Consider the following 27,180-nt stretch of genomic DNA (forward strand, 5'->3'; position numbering starts at 1 on the left):
TCCCCTCATATATACACAGGGGAAGAACACCCCATGTATCCCCCTCACACATATATACACAGGGGAAGCACACCCCATGTATCCCCTCACACATATATACACAGGGGAAGCACACCCCATGTATCCCCCTCACACATATATATACACAGGGGAAGCACACCCCATGTATCCCCTCACATATATATACACAGGGGAAGCACACCCCATGTATCCCCCTCACATATATATACACAGGGGAAGCACACCCCATGTATCCCCTCACACACATATATACACAGGGAAGCACACCCATGATCCCCTCACACATATATACACAGGGGAAGCACACCCCATGTATCCCCTCACACATATATACACAGGGGAAGCACACCCCATGTATCCCCTCACATATATATACACAGGGGAAGCACACCCCATGTATCCCCCTCACACATATATATACACAGGGGAAGCACACCCCATGTATCCTCTCACACATATATACACAGGGGAAGCACACCCCATGTATCCCCTCACACATATATACACAGGGGAAGCACACCCCATGTATCCCCTCATATATACACAGGGGAAGCACACCCCATGTATCCCCTCACATATATATACACAGGGGAAGCACACCCCATGTATCCCCCTCACACATATATACACAGGGGAAGCACACCCCATGTATCCCCTCACACACATATATACACAGGGGAAGCACACCCCATGTATCCCCTCACACATATATACACAGGGGAAGCACACCCCATGTATCCCCCTCACACATATATACACAGGGGAAGCACACCCCATGTATCCCCCTCACACATATATACACAGGGGAAGCACACCCCATGTATTCCCCTCACACATATATACACAGGGGAAGCACACCCCATGTATCCTCTCACACATATATACACAGGGGAAGCACACCCCATGTATCCCCTCATATATATATACACAGGGGAAGCACACCCCATGTATCCCCTCACACATATATACACAGGGGAAGCACACCCCATGTATCCCCTCACTCACACATATATACACAGGGGAAGCACACCCCATGTATCCCCTCACTCACAACATATATACACAGGGGAAGCACACCCCATGTATCCCCCTCACACATATATACACAGGGGAAGGCACACCCCATGTATCCCCTCACACATATATACACAGGGGAAGCACACCCCATGTATCCCCCTCACACATATATACACAGGGGAAGCACACCCCATGTATCCCCTCATATATACACAGGGGAAGCACACCCCATGTATCCCCTCACACATATATACACAGGGGAAGCACACCCCATGTATCCCCCTCACACATATATACACAGGGGAAGCACACCCCATGTATCCCCTCACACATATATACACAGGGGAAGCACACCCCATGTATCCTCTCACACATATATACACAGGGGAAGCACACCCCATGTATCCTCTCCTACATATACACAGGGGAAGCACACCCCATGTATCCCCTCATATATACACAGGGGAAGCACACCCCATGTATCCCCTCATATATACACAGGGGAAGCACACCCCATGTATCCCCTCACACATATATACACAGGGGAAGCACACCCCATGTATCCCCTCACACATATATACACAGGGGAAGCACACCCCATGTATCCCCTCACACATATATACACAGGGGAAGCACACCCCATGTATCCCCTCACACATATATACACAGGGGAAGCACACCCCATGTATCCCCTCACACATATATACACAGGGGAAGCACACCCCATGTATCCCCCTCACACATATATACACAGGGGAAGCACACCCCATGTATCCCCTCACACATATATACACAGGGGAAGCACACCCCATGTATTCCCCTCACACATATATATACAGGGGAAGCACACCCCATGTATCCCCTCACACATATATACACAGGGGAAGCACACCCCATGTATCCCCTCACACATATATACACAGGGGAAGCACACCCCATGTATCCCCTCACACATATATACACAGGGGAAGCACACCCCATGTATCCTCTCACACATATATACACAGGGGAAGCACACCCCATGTATCCCCCTCACACATATATACACAGGGGAAGCACACCCCATGTATCCTCTCACACATATATACACAGGGGAAGCACACCCCATGTATCCAGGGGCGTAACTAGAGATGGCGGGGCCCCATAGCAAACCTTCCAATGGGGCCCCCCTCCCGGCTGCTTGGGGGGAAAATGGACGCGTGGTTTCGGCCACATGCAGTGTCTGAATTTTTTTTTCTACATGGTTTTTAACTGCTTACAGGATCTGCATATTGTCTGTAGCGATTCTTGTCACACGATTGGTAGGCAACAGCTTCAGACAATGCACATTTAAAGCATACAGCCACACAACAATACCGTGACTGTAGAACACCGCCATATCAGACCTGACCAATACTGCCATACTGTGACTGTATAACACCGCCACACCAGACCTGCCTGCCACTGCATGTACTGTATATATCTCCAGTCTGGCACTATATATATACACACACACACACACACTGTCTGGCACTGCATGTATACATATATATATACGTATCCAGTCTGGCACTGCATGTATACATATATATACGTATCCAGTCTGGCGCTGCATGTATACACACACATATATGTATCCAGTCTGGCACTGTATGTATACATATATATACGTATCCAGTCTGGCACTGCATGTATACATATATATATATATACGTATCCAGTCTGGCACTGCATGTATACATATATATATATATATACGTATCCAGTCTGGCACTGCATGTATACATATATATACGTATCCAGTCTGGCACTGCATGTATACATATATATACGTATCCAGTCTGGCACTGCTTGTATACATATATATACGTATCCAGTCTGGCACTGCATGTATACATATATATACGTATCCAGTCTGGCACTGCATGTATACATATATATACGTATCCAGTCTGGCACTGCTTGTATACATATATATACGTATCCAGTCTGGCACTGCATGTATACATATATATATATACGTATCCAGTCTGGCACTGCATGTATACATATACAGTATATACGTATCCAGTCTGGCACTGCATGTATACATATACAGTATATACGTATCCAGTCTGGCACTGCATGTATACATATACAGTATATACGTATCCAGTCTGGCACTGCATGTATACATATACAGTATATACGTATCCAGTCTGGCACTGCATGTATACATATACAGTATATACGTATCCAGTCTGGCACTGCAAGGTAAAATGGGACAATTTCTATAGACAGTGTAGGACTACAACTCCCAGTGTGATCTGTCTTTGTCTTTCGGGAGAGGGGGACACAGACAGACCCCATTGGGAGTTGTAGTCCTATAATGTCACAGCTCCAAGTCGTGACCCAATGGGGTATTTAGCTATCCAATTGTCCCACACAGCGAGCACATGCGCTGCTAGATACGGCCAACAAGGAACCGAACTGCGGTCTCCAGGGAGCAGCCAGGGAGCCAGTGCCAAATCAACAGTGGATATGGAGAGTTCGAGTGCGACCCACCGTTTCCGGAGGCCAGAATGCGCCCAGTCCAAAATGTGTCCCACGAGAGCCGCTTCATGGTATAACCGGAGGTTTGGGAGACCCACGCCACCGAGTTCCTTACGTTTAGTCAGATTCATGAAACTGGCGCGAGGTTTGGAGGCACCCCATATAAATTTAGAGATGGCTCGTTGCAGTATGTGGAAAAACTTGGACGGGACGCATATCGGGACCGCCTGAAAAACGTATAATAATTTGGGCAGAACATCCATTTTAATAATCTGCATACGGCCAAACCAAGAGACAGGCTTAGGAAAATAGAAGTTCAGTTCTTTTTCAATCTTCCCCACCAGAGGTTGGTAATTCAATGCGGAGAGAGTATGTAAGGCAGGAGAAACATAAATGCCAAGATACTTAATACAATCAGTGCGCCATTTAAACGCAAAAGCATTCCGGACGCTAGAAAACTCTGGTTGGGGAAGACTGATATTCAACCCTTCTGTTTTTGTAATGTTCACCTTGAAATTGCTCAAGGATCCGAATCGCTCGAACTCCCTCAAGACCTGGGGCAAGGTTGTGAGTGGGGAAGAAACATACAGGAGTAAGTCATCAGCGTATAGGGCTAGTTTGTGGCAGTCCTGCCCCACCTTTACGCCTTTAATGTCTGGATTAGAGCGTAACGCAACGGCCAGATGCTCCATAGTGATGATGTAGAGTAAGGGAGACAAGGGACAACCCTGTCTAGTACCGTTGTGGATAGAAAAGGGATTGGACAGTATGCCATTGACCCGAACTCTCGCAGTTGGGATCGTGTATAACGCCATGATTCTATCTATGAAGGATGGGCCCAGCCCCATATGGAACAGAGCTGCCCTGAGGAATCTCCAATGCACCCTATCAAATGCTTTTTCGGCATCAACAGAGAGAAGGCACATTGGAGATTCCTGGCGTTGAGCATAAGAGATCAGTGCAATAGTCCTAAGGGTATTGTCCCTTACCTCCCTTTCAGGCACAAAACCCACCTGATCTAAATGGATGCAATCCGGGATCACACTGGCAGGTCGCGTCGCCAACACCTTAGAGTATAACTTGACATCACAATTAATGAAGGAAATCGGTCTATAGTTTTGGCAATAGACAGGATCTTTCCCAGGTTTAGGCAGGACTACCACATGCGCCTCAAGGGCTTGTTTAGGGAACGAACAACCCCCCAAAATACTATTAAAGCACTTCAAGAGGATTGGCATCAGCATTGTCTGAAACATCTTGTAGAAGGCCACTGTGAAGCCGTCTGGGCCCGGACTCTTCCCACTTTTAGTATCTGACAGGGCTGATTTTACTTCCACCTCTGAGAAATCAGACTCCAATGAGTCCATGTCCTCAGACGAAATAGACGGTATGGCCGTATCCTGTAGATAAGTATGTATTCTATCATCTAGAGTGTGAGTAGGCATGTCAGAAAAGCTGCCCTTAATGTCATAAAAGGAAGCGTAGTATGTACGGAACATTTCAGCAATCAATTTCGGATGGTGTACTGCTGCACCCGACACTTCTTTGAGGTGAGAAACATAAGTGGTCGAGGAGCGAGGGTGAATAAGCCGCGCCAACGCTCTTCCTGCTTTGTTTGCTTGTTCATAGAGAAAACTCTGATACTTCGCTTTCTGGTATGAGGAATTGCGCAGCAAGAGGTCTTTCAGTTTTTCCTTTGTCAGTGCCAATTCCACACCTATCTCTGCTGACAATGATGTTTTATGGGATTTGGAAAGGCTATCAATTTTAGAGAGCAATTTTTGTATGCTTGCCCCTTTTTCTTTTTTCAGTCTGGCTCCCTGCTAAATGAGTACCCCCCGGAGGATGCACTTCAACGCCTCCCATTGCAATGGTAAGTTAGTTTATGAGGCTGGGAACATGGCCGGTCTTGAAATGCGTTTCCTGCAAAAACAGGATCTGTACCTTTTGTCTATGCATGGAGTAGGTCACCTGAGATCTTTTTTCTGGAACGTTGAGGCCTCTGACGTTGAGAGAAGCGATCTTGATGGACGCCGACGACATCTGGATGTGACCGAGGAGGCGTGCTAGACTCAAATAAGAAGGATAAGAGAGAAGAAACGTATTAATGTCCACTCAAAGGAACAAGAATACAGTCCCGTACAGAAAGGTGGGGTAGTAACCAAACAATAGGGAAAGGGTTGACAAAAAAAACACAACAGAAAAAAAAGAGGAAAGGTAAGACAAGAAAAGAAAGAAGAAGAGGCCTAAAATAGACCAGATTCTAACCGGACAATAGTCCAGAGAACAAGAAAACCCAACAGGGTGTATAGAGACGCACCAGGCATTCAATCTAAGAGGGGACGAACTAACCAAAAAAGGTAAAAAGAGCAAAATGCTGCAGATCTCCCCTGGTATAGATTATAGGCAAAAATATGGCATTCCTCGCCAGCAGGGAGAGGAGAATAACACCTCAACTGAAAATTATAACACACAAACACCCCCCCCCCCCCCAAAGAACGTTAGTTTCATACACTAAATCCCCTGCAACCGTACTAAGCATCCTCCCCCCCCCTTCAAGCTGTAAAGGAACAAGGTTAGTAAAGCAAGCATCAAGCAATTAAGTCAACAATGACCAGGAGGTGATAGCATAAAAGCGGGCAAAAGACCACGGTCACTGTCCAATCTCAGTCCCCAGCATCCGAGGGCGGCCTGACACGGCGTGGAGGCTGTCGGGTTGGAAGAACGGGGGTAGGCAACCAGTCTGGGAGGGACATATCGGGTAAGTCCAGTTCCTTCAAGAACAGCGGTAGATCCTCAGGTGTGGATAATTCATGCCTACGTCCGTTCTTCCTCACTACAAGTTGGAACGGAAAGCCCCAGGAGTATAGAATATCCCGCTCTCGTAGTACTTCTAACAATGGTTTCAGGGCTCTCCGTTGTGACAGGGTAAACCTGGATAAATCTTGCAGAAAGACAAGCCGGGCTCCATCAAAATCAACACAGTCCAGGTTCCTCACTGCTCTCATAATTTCATCCTTGACACGATAATGATGCAACCTGCAGATCACATCTCGCAGTCTATTTACATAGTGTGCTCTGTCGATCTCGAAATCTTCGGTAACAGGGCGTTTCAGAAGTGAAGCGAAGACACCTTGGAGTGTAGGGATAAGGTCTGCTGTTCTAGTAGCCTCCGGGAGCCCCCTTATGCGAATATTGTTCCGCCTATTGCGATTCTCTGAGTCCTCCTGTAGGCGGTAAAGGTGCTGGATATGGCGGTCTTGTACAGCCAATGTAGCTTGGACATACTCAACTGTGGCAGACAACGACATGTGATCAGAGGATAAGTCTGTAACTTTAGCGTCTACGGCCTGCACTTCAGCTCTCAAGGTGCCCAGCTCCTTTTTATATGCACTTTCAAGTCTCTCCACCAGCTTCTCCATGTCTGACCTCGTAGGCAATTATTTAACATGTTTTCGCCAGTCCCATTGTTCCTGCCCCTCTCTATGAGCCGCCATGTTAGGCTGTTGCTGTTTGGAAGTGAGTGTGGAGCAAGATGGCGGCGCCTCCTCTGTGGGAGTGAAAATGGATGCTGCAGGGGACAAGGAGGATCTGTCCATAGTGTGCAGGGCCGAGGAAGCCGGGTCCCCGATCCACTGGGCCACAGGCCCTATAGTTCCGGCCTCAAGCTGAGGCAAGGAGGAGGTGGGAGAAGCCGCAGCTGCGCAGCCGGGTGTATGAGGTACCGGTTGTGGTGTGCCGCGGGCTGGTGCTGCACCGTTACCTGACGCCGGGCTGGCGGGGGATCCGAACTGCCGACCGTAGGTCTCCCCCGGTGAGAGGTAGGCTAGGTGAATCTCTGGGTGTGGAGACAGTACGGTCCGATGAGGATGCAGCTGCAGCCGGCCCCTGGGAGTTGGCAAGTTGGGAGCGCCGCGTCACGCGAGGTTCGGGGCTGCGCTGGCGCGCGCGGTCTGCTAGGCCTCCAGCGGGGTCCGGTGTCAGGAACCGGTCGATACTGCCGCAGGGGGTAGGGGGAGGCTGCGAACGGGTGCCGGTCCTGTTCCTGCGTCTGCCGCCGACCATCTGGTACAGGGGCGAGGAATAGCCAAGATCAGGGAGTCTGCATGCGGAGCTCGAGATCTAGTGTGCTCTCTCCTCCATGGCCAGGCCACGCCCCCCTTGAGAGAGGTTTTTTTAAACGGAGGTGTTGATAATTTCTTTCTTGGCGGAGATGACCTACATTAAGGGGTCGTTTGCTTCTTTGAAATTGTTTATGTTTGTATCGGGTAGTGGGGTGAGGTGATCCATAGATGCCATTTAGAGGAGCATTTTTTGTTCTTTAATTGCCCTTGTGATAGGATTTTTTCATAGATATATGTGTTATTAATCAGGTTGATAATTTCTTCTAGTGTGGGAGTCTTAATGGCCTTCCAATATTTTGTGAGAGCTAGTTTCCCTATTATTAGGAGTTGACACAATAGTGGTCTGTATGTAATGGGAATTTCTTCAATTCCAATATAGAACAATACCAATTGGGGGGACCAGCTAATGGAGTGTGGTATTAATTGTAGGATAAGCATTTTATAACTAGACCAATATTGTTGGATCTTTGGGCAGGTCCATAGTATATGCATTAGAGTACCTTTTTCTCCAGCATAGGTCCGAAGAGCCAGGAAATATTTTAGCTAGACGATCGGGTGTGGAATACCAGCGAAGAGAGGTTTTTATTGCTGCTTCTACGTGAGACACACAGTGGAGCGACTGGCGGATCGTAGGGAAGGCTTTTTTCCAAGAATTGTTGGAAAATGTTAGTCCCAGGTCTTTTTCCCAGGCCTTTAGTGGGTGGGTTTTAGTAAAGGTGGAATATTCACAGTAGTTATGGTATATAGGCCTCAAACCTTTTGGATTAGTTATGAGATAATGGAAGATATGTTTATCTACTAGAGTGGTCAGGGATTTAGAGCTTAGTAATAATTGTCTTATTTGTAAATATTTATGAAAATCACTAGTTGGTAGCTGAAATTCGTTTTGTAGTTCTTGGTATGAGAGAAGGAGGTTTTTGTTATGCCATTGGTTTTCCATAGGGATATATCCATAGGGGTATGAAAGCTTTGGGCACTTGCATTTTGGTTCCTATTTGTGTATGGAAGTCTTTTCATATTTGGAGAGATGTGCTAACTAATGGGTTTAAGCTTGGTGAAGTGGTATTTCTCCAAAATGGTAGTAATAGTAGGTGTTGTAGGGAACAGGGTGAGACGGATGATTCTTCGATTTGTTCCCAGGGCATTTGTTTCTCTGAACGCCACCAGCATTTAAGTTGAGCTAAAATAGAAGCTGTGTGGTAGCCTTTAATATTTGGGACTCCCAAACCTCCAACATATCTATGTTAACGTAGTAAATGAGCTGCGATACGGGGTTTCTTTGCAGGAGAGGTTTTCTATGGGGATTTGCTGCTGCTCTGGACACTTCCTGACATGGACAGAGGTGGCAGCAGAGAGCACTGTGTCAGACTGGAGAGAATACACCACTTCCTGCAGGACATACAGCAGCTGAGAAGTACTGGAAGACTGGGGATTTTTTTACAGAAATAAATTACAAATCTATATAACTTGCTGACCAGTTAATTTGAAAGAAAATCCTTTTTGCTGGAGTTCCCCTTTAAGTAAGCTAGCTGTGCCCTTGGTGTGACATTGAAGGACCTTGTGTCTCAGAGATGGGATATAACCATGTGTGGCCGTGTATTCCTGGCTGATCGCTCCTGATATGTCCCAGGCTGATGATAAACCTGGTCAGTGTGTCAGGGAGTTGTGTCCTCTGTCTAATGTGTCCGTGTGCCATCCTGCGCCCCAGGACCCCGGCACACGTCCTTCCTATAAATAGACGTGTGAATTCAGCCCTTGTGACTGAGCGACCAGGATCTGTCACCATGGTAACCCCTCAGCATCCCTCCCCGCCTCCTGCCCGTGTCTGAGGAACACCAGCTGGTGAACCAGGGAGCGGACGCGGAGCTTTCCATCACGTCCGAGCCTAGAAAATAGCAGCCACACAGGACGCGCCATCCGCTCGCCAGATTATCCCAAAGCTGAAGGTTTCTGCACATGAGGATTAGAGAGATTAGAAAAGGAATATGCAGCAGCAGCAGCGTCACCGACACCAGCAAAACTGTCAGACCAGGGGGGCGCTGGTGCACACAGCTTATTAACATATACACAGGATAGGCCGCTGTATAGCTATAGGAATATCTATATGTATATCTGTATGTATAGGTATAGGTACATCTGTATGTGTAGGTACAGCTGTATGTATAGATACATCTGTATGTGTAGGTACAGCTGTATGTATAGGTATAGCTGTATGTATAGGTACAGCTGTATGTATAGGTACATCTGTATGTGTAGGTACATCTGTATGTGTAGGTACATCTGTATGTATAGGTACATCTGTATGTATAGGTACATCTGTATGTATAGGTACATCTGTATGTATAGGTACATCTGTATGTATAGGTACATCTGTATGTATAGGTACAGCTGTATGTATAGGTACAGCTGTATGTATAGGTATAGCTGTATGTATAGGTACATCTGTATGTATAGGTATAGCTGTATGTATAGGTACAGCTGTATGTATAGGTACAGCTGTATGTATAGGTACAGCTGTATGTGTAGGTACATCTGTATGTGTAGGTACAGCTGTATGTATAGGTACATCTGTATGTATAGGTACATCTGTATGTATAGGTACATCTGTATGTATAGGTACATCTGTATGTATAGGTACATCTGTATGTATAGGTACAGCTATATGTATAGGTATAGCTGTATGTATAGGTATAGCTGTATGTATAGGTACATCTGTATGTGTAGGTACAGCTGTATGTATAGGTATAGCTGTATGTATAGGTACAGCTGTATGTATAGGTACATCTGTATGTGTAGGTACATCTGTATGTATAGGTACATCTGTATGTATAGGTACATCTGTATGTATAGGTATAGCTGTATGTATAGGTATAGCTGTATGTATAGGTACATCTGTATGTATAGGTACATCTGTATGTATAGGTATAGCTGTATGTATAGGTATAGCCGTATGTATAGGTACAGCTGTATGTATAGGTACAGCTGTATGTATAGGTACAGCTGTATGTATAGGTACATCTGTATGTATAGGTACAGCTGTATGTATAGGTACAGCTGTATGTATAGGTACAGCTGTATGTATAGGTACATCTGTATGTGTAGGTATAGCTGTATGTATAGGTACAGCTGTATGTATAGGTACATCTGTATGTATAGGTACATCTGTATGTATAGGTATAGCTATATGTACAGGTATAGCTGTATGTATAGGTATAGGTACATCTGTATGTATAGGTATAGCTGTATGTATAGGTATAGGTACATCTGTATGTATAGGTATAGCTGTATGTACAGGTATAGGTACATCTGTACGTATATGTATATCTACATGTATATGTATCTATAGGTATATGTATATCTATATGTGTATGTATCTATATCTATAGGTATATCTATATGTGTATGTATATCTGTAGATATATCTGTATGTATATGTATCTGTATATCTATAGGTATATCTGTATGTATATCTATAGGTATATCTGTATGTATATGTATCTGTATATAGGTATATCTGTATGTATATCTATAGGTATATCTGTATGTATGTGTATCTGTATATCTATAGGTATATCTGTATGTATATCTATAGGTATATCTGTATGTATATGTACCTGTATATCTATAGGTATATCTATATGTATATTTGTATATGTGTATGTATATCTGTAGATAGATCTGTACATATATGTATCTCTATATTTATAGGTATATCTGTATGTATATGTATCTGTATATCTATAGGTATATCTGTATGTATATCTATAGGTATATCTGTATGTATGTGTATCTGTATATCTATAGGTATATCTATATGTATATTTGTATATGTGTATGTATATCTGTAGATAGATCTGTACATATATGTATCTCTATATTTATAGGTATATCTGTATGTATATGTATCTGTATATCTATAGGTATATCTGTATGTATATCTATAGGTATATCTGTATGTATGTGTATCTGTATATCTATAGGTATATCTATATGTATATTTGTATATGTGTATGTATATCTGTAGATAGATCTGTACATATATGTATCTCTATATTTATAGGTATATCTGTATGTATATGTATCTGTATATCTATAGGTATATCTGTATGTATATCTATAGGTATATCTGTATGTATATGTATCTGTATATCTATAGGTATATCTGTATGTATATCTATAGGTATATCTGTATGTATGTGTATCTGTATATCTATAGGTATATCTGTATGTATATCTATAGGTATATCTGTATGTATATGTATCTGTATATCTATAGGTATATCTGTATGTATATCTATAGGTATATCTGTATGTATATGTATCTGTATATCTATAGGTATATCTGTATGTATATCTATAGGTATATCTGTATGTATGTGTATCTGTATATCTATAGGTATATCTGTATGTATATCTATAGGTATATCTGTATGTATATGTATCTGTATATCTATAGGTATATCTGTATATCTGTAGATAGATCTGTACATATATGTATCTCTATATCTATAGGTATATCTGTATATCTATATGTATATCTGTAGATATATCTGTACGTATATGTATATCTATATGTATTTGCTCAGGAAGGGGGGAGTTTGGTTACAAGTCACCTTTGCCAGCAGTTTTCTCTACACACAGCAGCAAACAAGTGATAGGGAAAGCATCCTGGTGGATTTACACCCCCTGTGGGATAAATCAGAGTTAGGGGCTGCGCTTAAAGGGGACAAATATAAGGCAAATATAATAAGGACCTGGCTGATGCAGACGGATACCGGAGAGGTCCCACGGACCTGATTGGGGTCCACCCGCTCCCCATCTGGTGTCTGTGGGAAATAAAATGACTGCAGGAAATAGATGGAACAGATAAAATAGATGGAACTTGGGATGGAGCGTCCTGAACTGAGCCCAGACAGAAGTGTGAACCTAGCCAAAACCAAAGGGGTTAGCCAGAATTAGAAAAAACAGCGCCACCCCTGTCCCCAGGTTGTGTGTGGAATTGCAATTCAGCTCCATTCACTTCAATGAAAAACCAAACCACCCAAGCGGAGGACAGGAGAGATGCTGTGTCTGGAAGAAAGTGCCCACGTAGCCTCTATAACCCTATGCAATATACAGCATATAATTTCATGGCCTAGTACACCTTGCAGTGAGTTTATATTATTAGATGTATATATCCATGCTGACAGTTTCCTGTACCTTTGCTGCGTCATCTATCTTCATGTTGCAGCGACACAGGTGGGCTTGTGACACCGTTTGCACCCACCCCACTTTCCGACCACCACTCAGTCTCCAGGCCGCCCTCGCCTCCTCCAGAATGATTGACAGATGGCTCATTCCCGCATTCTCCAATTTTACTTTAAGCCATTTCTATAACTTCTACTACACGGAGATTCAGGTAGCGCGAAGCGACTGGGGGGGTCCGTGGACGTGCCGGACATAAACCCAGAGGCTGATGAATGTAGAATGGTAGGGGCAGTGGAGGCAGGGCATTATGCCCCCCCAACCCTGCGACCCCTCCGGCCTTCCCAGCCACACCTGAAGCCCCCCTACTCCTTACCCTGGACCGTCCCAAGCCAATACAATCACTTACAATAAGGAATGCCCATTATCCAGGTGACACAGCAGGACTCGGCCGCTCTCTTCCCTGCACGGCTCTGGGCTATACTACTCTCTCACTGCTTTTGAGGCCCCGCCTGGTGCACTAACGCGCACAATGATGATGTAATTGCGCTGTGTGCGGGTCCGTCAGCCTCTCGACGCAGGGACTTTCAGTGTTTTACAGTCAGTTCAGAGCGCAGAGGGGCCCCCTATGAATCATGGGCCCCTAAGCAGCTGCCTACCCTGCCCAATGGGAAAGACGGCTCGGAGTAGAGGGCTTTTGCTGTTATAGTGAATATAGCAGCAGGTTAGATGGATAAGACCTGCGGCCCTATTAGCAGTGCCCTGAGGAGCGCAACATCCCTGTATAGCCCCGTCCAGAATAATTACAATGTGGCTGAAGAAGTTGGATGCAGCCCTAAGGCTGCCTGCAAAACATGGTTACTGCCATAGGTGTGTTCTTTCTAGTCTGGAGAGCAGGAGAGGTTTTCTATGAGGATGTGTTGCTACTCGGGACATGGACAGAGGTGGCAGCAGAGAGCACTGTGTCAGACTGGAGAGAATACACCACTTCCTGCAGGACAAACAGCACCTGAGAAGTACTGGAAGAGTGGACAGTTCCTTTCTTGCATTTGCCGCCTATTTTGTGTTTGTTATCCGATACTATGGAGACACAAAGTCTGCAGGGTAATGTAATAGCAAGTGCAGCTTGTGGGGAAGATATTTATAAGCTCTTCATGAATCTGCATAAAAATAGATTCCTGACAATAAAGGTCTCTCTGAGTAAGAGAAAATGGCGTCTCATATAGATGTCATGTCAGATAGTAATATATACATCCCCAGACGGCACTACAGCAATGGGGACCGAGCTCTTGTGACCTTGTGGCTCCTCGCCGAGAGAAAGACAACGATAGAGCCTAGAGAGAGAGAAAGAGCCTAGAGAGAGAGAGAAAGAGAGAGAAAGACAACGATAGAGCCTAGAGAGAGAGAAAGAGCCTAGAGAAAGAGAGAGAAAGGCAACGATAGAGCCTAGAGAGAGAGAAAGGCAACGATAGAGCCTAGAGAGAGAGAGAGAAAGAGAGAGAAAGGCAACGATAGAGCCTAGAGAGAGAGAGCCTAGAGAGAGAAAGAGAGAGAAAGGCAACGATAGAGCCTAGAGAGAGAGAGAGAGCCTAGAGAGAGAGAGAGAGCCTAGAGAGAAAGGCAACGATAGAGCCTAGAGAGAGAGAGAGAGAAAGGCAACGATAGAGCCTAGAGAGAGAGAGAGAGAAAGGCAACGATAGAGCCTAGAGAGAGAGAGAGAGAAAGGCAACGATAGAGCCTAGAGAGAGAGAAAGGCAACGATAGAGCCGAGAGAGAGAGAAAGGCAACGATAGAGCCTAGAGAGAGAGAGAGCCTAGAGAGAGAGAGAGAGAGCCTAGAGAGAGAAAGAGAGAGAAAGGCAACGATAGAGCCTAGAGAGAGAGAGAGAGCCTAGAGAGAGAGAGAGAGATAGAGAGAAAGGCAACGATAGAGCCTAGAGAGAGAGAGAGAAAGGCAACGATAGAGCCTAGAGAGAGAGAGAGAGAAAGGCAACGATAGAGCCTAGAGAGAGAGAAAGGCAACGATAGAGCCTAGAGAGAGAGAGAGAAAGGCAACGATAGAGCCTAGAGAGAGAGAGAGAAAGGCAACGATAGAGCCTAGAGAGAGAGAGAAAGGCAACGATAGAGCCGAGAGAGAGAGAAAGGCAACGATAGAGCCTAGAGAGTGAGAGAGAAAGGCAACGATAGAGCCTAGAGAGAGAGAGTGAGAGAGAAAGGCAACGATAGAGCCTAGAGAGAGAGAGAGAGAGAGAGAAAGGCAACGATAGAGCCTAGAGAGAGAAAGAGAGAGAAAGGCAACGATAGAGCCTAGAGAGAGAGAGAAAGGCAACGATAGAGCCTAGAGAGAGAGAGAGAAAGAGAGAGAAAGGCAACGATAGAGCCTAGAGAGAGAGAGAGAAAGAGAGAGAAAGGCAACGATAGAGCCTAGAGAGAGAGAGAGAGAGAAAGGCAACGATAGAGCCTAGAGAGAGAAAGAGAGAGAAAGGCAACGATAGAGCCTAGAGAGAGAGAGAAAGGCAACGATAGAGCCTAGAGAGAGAGAGAGAAAGAGAGAGAAAGGCAACGATAGAGCCTAGAGAGAGAGAGAGAAAGAGAGAGAAAGGCAACGATAGAGCCTAGAGAGAGAGAGAGAAAGAGAGAGAAAGGCAACGATAGAGCCTAGAGAGAGAGAGAGAAAGGCAACGATAGAGCAAGGCAACGATAGAGCCTAGAGAGAGAGAGAGAAAGGCAACGATAGAGCCTAGAGAGAGAGAGAGAAAGACAACGATAGAGCCTAGAGAGAGAGAGAAAGACAACGATAGAGCCTAGAGAGAGAGAGAGAAAGACAACGATAGAGCCTAGAGAGAGAGAGAGAAAGACAACGATAGAGCCTAGAGAGAGAGAGAGAAAGACAACGATAGAGCCTAGAGGAGAGAGAGAGAGAGACAGACCTAACCATAGAGCCTAGAGAGAGAGAGAGAAAGACAACGATAGAGCCTAGAGAGAGAGAGAGAGAAAGGCAACGATAGAGCCTAGAGAGAGAGAGAGAAAGAGAGAGAAAGGCAACGATAGAGCCTAGAGAGAGAGAGAAAGGCAACGATAGAGCCTAGAGAGAGAAAGGCAACGATAGAGCCTAGAGAGAGAGAGAGAAAGAGAGAGAAAGGCAACGATAGAGCCTAGAGAGAGAGAGAGAGAAAGGCAACGATAGAGCCTAGAGAGAGAGAGAGTGAAAGGCAATGATAGAGCCTAGAGAGAGAGAGAGAGAGAAAGGCAACGATAGAGCCTAGAGAGAGAGAGAGAGAGAGAAAGGCAACGATAGAGCCTAGAGAGAGAGAAAGAGAGAGAAAGGCAACGATAGAGCCTAAAGAGAGAGAGAAAGACAACGATAGAGCCTAGAGAGTGAGAGAGAAAGGCAACGATAGAGCCTAGAGAGAGAGAGAAAGACAACGATAGAGCCTAGAGAGAGAAAGAGAGAGAAAGGCAACGATAGAGCCCTAGAGAGAGAGGAGAAAGACAACGATAGCGCCTAGAGAGAGAAAGAGAGAGAAAGGCAACGATTGAGCGCTAGAGAGAAAGACGAGAGAAAGGCAACGATAGAGCCTAGAGAGAGGAGGGAGAGAGAGAAAGACAACGATAGAGCCTAGAGAGAGAAAGAGAGAGAAGTGCAGACGAGAAAAAGGAAAAAGATAGATAGACCTAGAGAGAGAGAGAGAAAGAGAGAGAAAAGGCAACGGATATGAGACCTAGAGAGGAGAGAGAGATAAGGAGAGAGAAAGGCAAACGATAGAGCCCTGTAGAGAGAGTAGGAAAGACAACGATAGAGTCCTAAGAGAGAGAAAGAGAGAGACAGGGCACTGATAGAGCCTCGATGAGTGAGAAGAGAGAAAGCACTGAGAGAAATGGCAACGATAGAGCCTAGAGAGAGAGAGAGAGAAAGGCAACGATAGAGCCTAGAGAGAGAGAGAAAGAGAGAGAAAGGCAACGATAGAGCCTAGAGAGAGAGAGAGATCAGAGAGAGAGAGAGAGAAAGGCAACGATAGAGCCTAGAGAGAGAGAGAGAGAGCCTAGAGAGAGAGAGAGCCTAGAGAGAAAGGCAACGATAGAGCCTAGAGAGAGAGAGAGAGAGAGAAAAGGCAACGAATAGGCCTAGAGAGAGAGAGAGAGAGAAAGGCAACGATAGAGCCTAGAGAGAGAGAGAGAAAGGGCAACGATAGAGCCTAGAGAGAGAGAGAGAAAGGCAAACGTAGAGCCTAGATGAGAGAGAGAGAAAGGCAACGATAGAGCCCGAGAGAGAGAGAAAAGGGCAACGATAAGAGCCGAGAGAGAGAGACAGGCAACGATAGAGCCTAAGAGAGAGAGAGAGAGAGCCTAGAGAGAGAAAGAGAGAGAAAGGCAACGATAGAGCCTAGAGAGAGAGAGAGAGCCTAGAGAGATAGAGAGAAAGGCAACGATAGAGCCTAGAGAGAGAGAGAGAGAAAGGCAACGATAGAGCCTAGAGAGAGAGAGAGAAAGGCAACGATAGAGCCGAGAGAGAGAGAAAGGCAACGATAGAGCAGAGAGAGAGAGAAAGGCAACGATAGAGCCTAGAGAGAGAGAGAGAGAGAGAGCCTAGAGAGAGAAAGAGAGAGAAAGGCAACGATAGAGCCTAGAGAGAGAGAGAGAGCCTAGAGAGAGAGAGAGATAGAGAGAAAGGCAACGATAGAGCCGAGAGAGAGAGAGAGAAAGGCAACGAGCCTAGAGAGAGAGAGAGAAAGGCAACGATAGAGCCTAGAGAGAGAGAGAGAAAGGCAACGATAGAGCCTAGAGAGAGAGAGAAAGGCAACGATAGAGCCGAGAGAGAGAGAGAGAAAGGCAACGATAGAGCCTAGAGAGAGAGAGAGAAAGGCAACGATAGAGCCTAGAGAGAGAGAGAGAGAGAGAAAGGCAACGATAGAGCCTAGAGAGAGAGAGAGAGAGAGAGAAAGGCAACGATAGAGCCTAGAGAGAGAGAGAGAGAGAGAGAAAGGCAACGATAGAGCCTAGAGAGAGAGAGAGAGAGAGAAAGGCAACAATAGAGCCTAGAGAGAGAGAGAGAAAGGCAACGATAGAGCCTAGAGAGAGAGAGAGAGAGAGAAAGGCAACGATAGAGCCGAGAGAGAGAGAGAGAAAGGCAACGATAGAGCCTAGAGAGAGAGAGAGAGAGAGAAAGGCAACAATAGAGCCTAGAGAGAGAGAAAGAGAGAGAAAGGCAACAATAGAGCCTAGAGAGAGAGAAAGAGAGAGAAAGGCAACGATAGAGCCTAAAGAGAGAGAGAAAGACAACGATAGAGCCTAGAGAGTGAGAGAGAAAGGCAACGATAGAGCCTAGAGAGAGAGAGAGAGAAAGGCAACGATAGAGCCTAGAGAGAGAGAGAGAAAGGCAACGATAGAGCCTAGAGAGAGAGAGAGAAAGACAACGATAGAGCCTAGAGAGAGAAAGAGAGAGAAAGGCAACGATAGAGCCTAGAGAGAGAGAGAAAGACAACGATAGAGCCTAGAGAGAGAAAGAGAGAGAAAGGCAACGATAGAGCCTAGAGAGAGAGAGAAAGAGAGAGAAAGGCAACGATAGAGCCTAGAGAGAGAGAGAGAAAGGCAACGATAGAGCCTAGAGAGAGAGAGAGAGAAAGGCAACGATAGAGCCTAGAGAGAGAGAGAGAAAGGCAACGATAGAGCCTAGAGAAAGAGAGAGAAAGACAACGATAGAGCCTAGAGAGAGAGAGAGAAAGACGATACAGCCTAGAGAGAGAGAAAGACGATAGAGCCTAGAGAGAGAGAGAGAAAGACAACGATAGAGCCTAGAAAGAGAGAGAAAGAGCCTAGAGAGAGAGAGAAAGAGAGAGAAAGGCAACGATAGAGCCTAGAGAGAGAGAGAGAAAGAGAGAGAAAGGCAACGATAGAGCCTAGAGAGAGAGAGAAAGGCAACGATAGAGCCTAGAGAGAGAAAGAGAGAGAAAGGCAACGATAGAGCCTAGAGAGTGAGAGAGAAAGGCAACGATAGAGCTTAGAGAGAGAGAGAGAAAGAGAGAGAAAGGCACGATAGAGCCGAGAGAGAAGAAGAGAAAGGGCAAACGATAGAGCCTAGATGAGAGAGAGAGAAAGGCAACGATAGAGCCTAGAGAGAAAGAGATAGAAAGAGGCAACGATAGAGCCTAGAGAGAGAGAGAAAGGGCAACGATAGAGCCTAGAGAGAGAGAGAAAGACAACGATAGAGCCTAGAGAGAGAAAGAGAGAGAAAGGCAACGATAGAGCCTAGAGAGAGAGAAGAGAGAAAGGCAACGATAGAGCCTAGAGAGAGAGAGAGAAAGGCAACGATAGAGCCTAGAGAGAGAGATAGAGAGAAAGGCAACGATAGAGCCTAGAGAGAGAGAGAGAGAGAAAGGCAACGATAGAGCCTAGAGAGAGAGAGAGAGAGAAAAGGCAACGATAGAGCCTAGAGAGAGAGAGAGAGAGAAAGGCAACGATAGAGCCTAGAGAGAGAGAGAGAGAGAAAGGCAACGATAGAGCCTAGAGAGAGAGAGTGAAAGGCAACGATAGAGCCTAGAGAGAGAAAGAGAGAGAAAGGCAACGATAGAGCCTAGAGAGAGAGAGAAAGACAACGATAGAGCCTAGAGAGAGAAAGAGAGAGAAAGGCAACGATAGAGCCTAGAGAGAGAGAGAGAAAGAGAGAGAAAGGCAACGATAGAGCCTAGAGAGAGAGAGAGAAAGGCAACGATAGAGCCTAGAGAGAGAGAGAGAGAAAGGCAACGATAGAGCCTAGAGAGAGAAAGGCAACGATAGAGCCTAGAGAAAGAGAGAGAAAGACAACGATAGAGCCTAGAGAGAGAGAGAGAAAGACGATACAGCCTAGAGAGAGAGAAAGACGATAGAGCCTAGAGAGAGAGAGAGAGAGAGAAAGACAACGATAGAGCCTAGAAAGAGAGAGAAAGAGCCTAGAGAGAGAGAGAAAGAGAGAAAGGCAACGATAGAGCCTAGAGAGAGAGAGAGAAAGAGAGAGAAAGGCAACGATAGAGCCTAGAGAGAGAGAGAAAGGCAACGATAGAGCCTAGAGAGAGAAAGAGAGAGAAAGGCAACGATAGAGCCTAGAGAGTGAGAGAGAAAGGCAACGATAGAGCTTAGAGAGAGAGAGAGAAAGAGAGAGAAAGGCAACGATAGAGCCGAGAGAGAGAAAGAGAAAGGCAACGATAGAGCCTAGAGAGAGAGAGAGAAAGGCAACGATAGAGCCTAGAGAGAAAGAGAGAGAAAGGCAACGATAGAGCCTAGAGAGAGAGAGAAAGGCAACGATAGAGCCTAGAGAGAGAGAGAAAGACAACGATAGAGCCTAGAGAGAGAGAGAGAAAGAGAGAGAAAGGCAACGATAGAGCCTAGAGAGAGAGAGAAAGACAACGATAGAGCCTAGAGAGAGAGAAAGAGAGAGAAAGGCAACGATAGAGCCTAGAGAGAGAGAAAGGCAACGATAGAGCCTAGAGAGAGAGAGAGAAAGGCAACGATAGAGCCTAGAGAGAGAGAGAGAAAGAGAGAGAAAGGCAACGATAGAGCCTAGAGAGAGAGAGAGAAAGACAACGATAGAGCCTAGAGAGAGAAAGAGAGAGAAAGGCAACGATAGAGCCTAGAGAGAGAGAGAGAGAAAGGCAACGATAGAGCCTAGAGAGAGAGAAAGGCAACGATAGAGCCTAGAGAGAGAGAGAGAGAGAAAGGCAACGATAGAGCCTAGAGAGAGAGAGAGAGAGAAAGGCAACGATAGAGCCTAGAGAGAGAGAGAAAGGCAACGATAGAGCCTAGAGAGAGAGAGAGAAAGGCAACGATAGAGCCTAGAGAGAGAGAGAGAAAGACAACGATAGAGCCTAGAGAGAGAGAGAGAAAGACAACGATAGAGCCTAGAGAGAGAGAGAGTAAGACAACGATAGAGCCTAGAGAGAGAGAGAGAAAGACAACGATAGAGCCTAGAGAGAGAGAGAGAAAGACAACGATAGAGCCTAGAGAGAGAGAGAGAGAAAGACAAAGATAGAGCCTAGAAAGAGAGAGAAAGAGCCTAGAGAGAGAGAGAAAGAGAGAGAAAGGCAACGATAGAGCCTAGAGAGAGAGAGAGAAAGAGAGAGAAAGGCAACGATAGAGCCTAGAGAGAGAGAGAAAGGCAACGATAGAGCCTAGAGAGAGAAAGGCAACGATAGAGCCTAGAGAGAGAGAGAGAGAAAGAGAGAGAAAGGCAACGATAGAGCCTAGAGAGAGAGAGAGAGAGAAAGGCAACGATAGAGCCTAGAGAGAGAGAGAGTGAAAGGCAACGATAGAGCCTAGAGAGAGAGAGAGAGAGAAAGGCAACGATAGAGCCTAGAGAGAGAGAGAGAGAAAGGCAACGATAGAGCCTAGAGAGAGAGAAAGAGAGAGAAAGGCAACGATAGAGCCTAGAGAGAGAGAGAGAGAGAGAAAGGCAACGATAGAGCCTAGAGAGAGAGAGAGAGAAAGGCAACGATAGAGCCTAGAGAGAGAGAGAGAGAGAAAGGCAACGATAGAGCCTAGAGAGAGAGAGAGAAAGGCAACGATAGAGCCTAGAGAGAGAGAGAGAGAAAGGCAACGATAGAGCCTAGAGAGAGAGAAAGAGAGAGAAAGGCAACGATAGAGCCTAAAGAGAGAGAGAAAGACAACGATAGAGCCTAGAGAGAGAGAGAGAAAGGCAACGATAGAGCCTAGAGAGAGAGAGAAAGACAACGATAGAGCCTAGAGAGAGAAAGAGAGAGAAAGGCAACGATAGAGCCTAGAGAGAGAGAGAAAGACAACGATAGAGCCTAGAGAGAGAAAGAGAGAGAAAGGCAACGATAGAGCCTAGAGAGAGAGAGAGAAAGAGAGAGAAAGGCAACGATAGAGCCTAGAGAGAGAGAGAGAGAAAGACAACGATAGATCCTAGAGAGAGAAAGAGAGAGAAAGGCAACGATAGAGCCTAGAGAGAGAGAGAGAAAGAGAGAGAAAGGCAACGATAGAGCCTAGAGAGAGAGAGAGAGAAAGAGAGAGAAAGGCAACGATAGAGCCTAGAGAGAGAGAGAAAGACAACGATAGAGCCTAGAGAGAGAAAGAGAGAGAAAGGCAACGATAGAGCCTAGAGAGAGAGAGAGAAAGAGAGAGAAAGGCAACGATAGAGCCTAGAGAGAGAGAGAGAGAGAGAGAAAGGCAACGATAGAGCCTAGAGAGAGAGAGAAAGAGAGAGAAAGGCAACGATAGAGCCTAGAGAGAGAGAGAGAGCCTAGAGAGAGAAAGAGAGAAAGGCAACGATAGAGCCTAGAGAGAGAGAGAGAGAGCCTAGAGAGAGAGAGAGAGCCTAGAGAGAAAGGCAACGATAGAGCCTAGAGAGAGAGAGAGAGAGAAAGGCAACGATAGAGCCTAGAGAGAGAGAGAGAGAGAGAAAGGCAACGATAGAGCCTAGAGAGAGAGAGAGAAAGGCAACGATAGAGCCTAGAGAGAGAGAGAGAAAGGCAACGATAGAGCCTAGAGAGAGAGAGAGAAAGGCAACGATAGAGCCGAGAGAGAGAGAAAGGCAACGATAGAGCCGAGAGAGAGAGAAAGGCAACGATAGAGCCTAGAGAGAGAGAGAGAGAGCCTAGAGAGAGAAAGAGAGAGAAAGGCAACGATAGAGCCTAGAGAGAGAGAGAGAGCCTAGAGAGATAGAGAGAAAGGCAACGATAGAGCCTAGAGAGAGAGAGAAAGGCAACGATAGAGCCTAGAGAGAGAGAGAGAAAGGCAACGATAGAGCCGAGAGAGAGAGAAAGGCAACGATAGAGCCGAGAGAGAGAGAAAGGCAACGATAGAGCCTAGAGAGAGAGAGAGAGAGAGAGCCTAGAGAGAGAAAGAGAGAGAAAGGCAACGATAGAGCCTAGAGAGAGAGAGAGAGCCTAGAGAGAGAGAGAGATAGAGAGAAAGGCAACGATAGAGCCGAGAGAGAGAGAGAGAAAGGCAACGAGCCTAGAGAGAGAGAGAGAAAGGCAACGATAGAGCCTAGAGAGAGAGAGAGAAAGGCAACGATAGAGCCTAGAGAGAGAGAGAAAGGCAACGATAGAGCCGAGAGAGAGAGAGAAAGGCAACGATAGAGCCTAGAGAGAGAGAGAGAAAGGCAACGATAGAGCCTAGAGAGAGAGAGAGAGAGAGAGAGAGAAAGGCAACGATAGAGCCTAGAGAGAGAGAGAGAGAGAGAGAAAGGCAACGATAGAGCCTAGAGAGAGAGAGAGAGAGAGAGAAAGGCAACGATAGAGCCTAGAGAGAGAGAGAGAGAGAGAAAGGCAACAATAGAGCCTAGAGAGAGAGAGAGAAAGGCAACGATAGAGCCTAGAGAGAGAGAGAGAGAAAGGCAACGATAGAGCCGAGAGAGAGAGAGAGAGAAAGGCAACGATAGAGCCTAGAGAGAGAGAGAGAGAGAGAAAGGCAACAATAGAGCCTAGAGAGAGAGAAAGAGAGAGAAAGGCAACAATAGAGCCTAGAGAGAGAGAAAGAGAGAGAAAGGCAACGATAGAGCCTAAAGAGAGAGAGAAAGACAACGATAGAGCCTAGAGAGTGAGAGAGAAAGGCAACGATAGAGCCTAGAGAGAGAGAGAGAGAAAGGCAACGATAGAGCCTAGAGAGAGAGAGAGAAAGGCAACGATAGAGCCTAGAGAGAGAAAGAGAGAGAAAGGCAACGATAGAGCCTAGAGAGAGAGAGAAAGACAACGATAGAGCCTAGAGAGAGAAAGAGAGAGAAAGGCAACGATAGAGCCTAGAGAGAGAGAGAGAAAGAGAGAGAAAGGCAACGATAGAGCCTAGAGAGAGAGAGAGAAAGGCAACGATAGAGCCTAGAGAGAGAGAGAGAGAAAGGCAACGATAGAGCCTAGAGAGAGAGAGAGAAAGGCAACGATAGAGCCTAGAGAAAGAGAGAGAAAGACAACGATAGAGCCTAGAGAGAGAGAGAGAAAGACGATACAGCCTAGAGAGAGAGAAAGACGATAGAGCCTAGAGAGAGAGAGAGAAAGACAACGATAGAGCCTAGAAAGAGAGAGAAAGAGCCTAGAGAGAGAGAGAAAGAGAGAGAAAGGCAACGATAGAGCCTAGAGAGAGAGAGAGAAAGAGAGAGAAAGGCAACGATAGAGCCTAGAGAGAGAGAGAAAGGCAACGATAGAGCCTAGAGAGAGAAAGAGAGAGAAAGGCAACGATAGAGCCGAGAGAGAGAAAGAGAAAGGCAACGATAGAGCCTAGAGAGAGAGAGAGAAAGGCAACGATAGAGCCTAGAGAGAAAGAGAGAGAAAGGCAACGATAGAGCCTAGAGAGAGAGAGAAAGGCAACGATAGAGCCTAGAGAGAGAGAGAAAGACAACGATAGAGCCTAGAGAGAGAAAGAGAGAGAAAGGCAACGATAGAGCCTAGAGAGAGAGAGAGAGAAAGGCAACGATAGAGCCTAGAGAGAGAAAGAGAGAGAAAGGCAACGATAGAGCCTAGAGAGAGAGAGAGAGAGAAAGGCAACGATAGAGCCTAGAGAGAGAGAGAGAGAGAAAGGCAACGATAGAGCCTAGAGAGAGAGAGAGAGAGAAAGGCAACGATAGAGCCTAGAGAGAGAGAGAGAGAGAAAGGCAACGATAGAGCCTAGAGAGAGAGAGAGAGAGAAAGGCAACGATAGAGCCTAGAGAGAGAGAGAGAGAGAAAGGCAACGATAGAGCCTAGAGAGAGAGAGAGAGAAAGGCAACGATAGAGCCTAGAGAGAAAGAGAGAGAAAGGCAACGATAGAGCCTAGAGAGAGAGAGAAAGGCAACGATAGAGCCTAGAGAGAGAGAGAAAGACAACGATAGAGCCTAGAGAGAGAAAGAGAGAGAAAGGCAACGATAGAGCCTAGAGAGAGAGAGAGAGAAAGGCAACGATAGAGCCTAGAGAGAGAAAGAGAGAGAAAGGCAACGATAGAGCCTAGAGAGAGAGAGAGAGAGAAAGGCAACGATAGAGCCTAGAGAGAGAGAGAGAGAGAAAGGCAACGATAGAGCCTAGAGAGAGAGAGAGAGAGAAAGGCAACGATAGAGCCTAGAGAGAGAGAGAGAGAGAAAGGCAACGATAGAGCCTAGAGAGAGAGAGAAAGGCAACGATAGAGCCTAGAGAGAGAGAGAGAGAGAAAGGCAACGATAGAGCCTAGAGAGAGAGAGAGAGAAAGGCAACGATAGAGCCTAGAGAGAGAGAGTGAAAGGCAACGATAGAGCCTAGAGAGAGAAAGAGAGAGAAAGGCAACGATAGAGCCTAGAGAGAGAGAGAAAGACAACGATAGAGCCTAGAGAGAGAAAGAGAGAGAAAGGCAACGATAGAGCCTAGAGAGAGAGAGAGAAAGAGAGAGAAAGGCAACGATAGAGCCTAGAGAGAGAGAGAGAAAGGCAACGATAGAGCCTAGAGAGAGAGAGAGAGAAAGGCAACGATAGAGCCTAGAGAGAGAGAGAGAAAGGCAACGATAGAGCCTAGAGAAAGAGAGAGAAAGACAACGATAGAGCCTAGAGAGAGAGAGAGAAAGACGATACAGCCTAGAGAGAGAGAAAGACGATAGAGCCTAGAGAGAGAGAGAGAGAGAAAGACAACGATAGAGCCTAGAAAGAGAGAGAAAGAGCCTAGAGAGAGAGAGAAAGAGAGAGAAAGGCAACGATAGAGCCTAGAGAGAGAGAGAGAGAAAGAGAGAGAAAGGCAACGATAGAGCCTAGAGAGAGAGAGAAAGGCAACGATAGAGCCTAGAGAGAGAAAGAGAGAGAAAGGCAACGATAGAGCCTAGAGAGTGAGAGAGAAAGGCAACGATAGAGCTTAGAGAGAGAGAGAGAAAGGCAACGATAGAGCCTAGAGAGTGAGAGAGAAAGGCAACGATAGAGCCTAGAGAGAGAGAGAAAGACAACGATAGAGCCTAGAGAGAGAAAGAGAGAGAAGGCAACGATAGAGCCTAGAGAGAGAGAGAAAGACAACGATAGAGCCTAGAGAGAGAAGAGAGAGAAGGCAACGATAGAGCCTAGAGAGAGTGAGAGAAAGAGAGAGAAAGGCAACGATAGAGCCTAGAGAGAGAGAGAAAGAGAGAGAAAGGCAACGATAGAGCCTAGAGAGAGAGAAAGGCAACGATAGAGCCTAGAGAGAGAGAGAGAAAGGCAACGATAGAGCCTAGAGAGAGAGAGAGAAAGAGAGAGAAAGGCAACGATAGAGCCTAGAGAGAGAGAGAGAAAGACAACGATAGAGCCTAGAGAGAGAAAGAGAGAGAAAGGCAACGATAGAGCCTAGAGAGAGAGAGAGAGAAAGGCAACGATAGAGCCTAGAGAGAGAGAGAGAAAGGCAACGATAGAGCCTAGAGAGAGAGAGAGAGAGAAAGGCAACGATAGAGCCTAGAGAGAGAGAGAGAGAGAGAAAGGCAACGATAGAGCCTAGAGAGAGAGAGAGAGAGAAAGGCAACGATAGAGCCTAGAGAAAGAGAGAGAGAAAGGCAACGATAGAGCCTAGAGAGAGAGAGTGAAAGGCAACGATAGAGCCTAGAGAGAGAGAGAGAGAAAGGCAACGATAGAGCCTAGAGAAAGAGAGAGAAAGGCAACGATAGAGCCTAGAGAGAGAGAGAGAGAAAGAGAGAGAAAGGCAACGATAGAGCCTAGAGAGAGAGAGAAAGACAACGATAGAGCCTAGAGAGAGAAAGAGAGAGAAAGGCAACGATAGAGCCTAGAGAGAGAGAGAGAAAGAGAGAGAAAGGCAACGATAGAGCCTAGAGAGAGAGAGAGAGAGAGAGAAAGGCAACGATAGAGCCTAGAGAGAGAGAGAAAGAGAGAGAAAGGCAACGATAGAGCCTAGAGAGAGAGGAGCACGTAGAGCCTAGAGAGAGAGATATAGGCGAGACGATAGAGCCCTTAGAGAGAGAGAGAGAGAGACATGAACGATAGAGCCTAGAGAGAGAGAGAGAGAAAGGACAACGATAGAGCCTAGAGAGAGAGAAAGAGTAGAGAAGGCAACGATAGAGCCTAGAGAGAGAGAGAGAAAGGACAACGATTAGAAGCCTAGAGAGAAAGAGAGAGAAAGGACCAACGGATAGGAGCCTAGGGAGAGAGAGAGAGAGAAAGGACAAAGATAGAGCCTAGAGAGAGAGAGAAAGAGCAACGATAGAGCACCTAGAGAAGAAAGAGAGAGGAAGAAAGGCAAACGATAGAGCCTAAGAAGAGGAGAGAGAGAGAGAGAAAGTGCAACGATAGAGCCTAGAGAGAGAGAGACAGGCAACGATAGCCTAGATAGAGAAAGGCAACGATAGAGCCTAGAGAGAGAGAGAGAAGAGAGAGAAAGGCAACGATAGAGCCCTAGAGGAGAGAGAGAGAGAGAAAGGCAACGATAGAGCCT

General features: G+C 46.0%; 1 protein-coding gene and 1 long non-coding RNA gene across 5 annotated transcripts in view; one reads left to right on the top strand and one right to left on the bottom strand.

Moving 5' to 3' along the window:
* The window catches only part of SLC6A17 (solute carrier family 6 member 17), a 118,767-nt gene extending 105,634 nt beyond the window's left edge, over window positions 1–13,133 (bottom strand). Inside the window, exons 1-3 of one of the 3 annotated variants that reach the window (XM_069944799.1) lie at window positions 12,449–12,504; window positions 12,287–12,359; window positions 5,521–5,615 (exon numbers count right to left, since the gene is read on the bottom strand). The gene's annotated coding sequence lies outside the window, so the exon portion shown is untranslated. Of the gene's footprint in view, window positions 1–5,493; window positions 5,616–12,286; window positions 12,360–12,448; window positions 12,505–12,872 lie in introns of those variants that run through there. The other 2 variants (XM_069944801.1, XM_069944800.1) reach the window with 2 other exon arrangements.
* The window catches only part of LOC138767330 (uncharacterized), a 63,389-nt gene that overhangs the window by 21,958 nt on the left and 14,251 nt on the right, over window positions 1–27,180 (top strand). The window contains exon 1 of one of the 2 annotated variants that reach the window (XR_011358793.1): window positions 9,473–9,619. The exons of the other annotated variant lie outside the window; for it this stretch is intronic. This is a non-coding gene — a long non-coding RNA (uncharacterized lncRNA). Of the gene's footprint in view, window positions 1–9,472; window positions 9,620–27,180 lie in introns of those variants that run through there. 2 annotated transcript variants of the gene reach the window in all.

The sequence above is a fragment of the Dendropsophus ebraccatus genome, chromosome 11 (genome assembly GCF_027789765.1).
Source record: "Dendropsophus ebraccatus isolate aDenEbr1 chromosome 11, aDenEbr1.pat, whole genome shotgun sequence".
Lineage (NCBI taxonomy): Eukaryota > Metazoa > Chordata > Amphibia > Anura > Hylidae > Dendropsophus > Dendropsophus ebraccatus.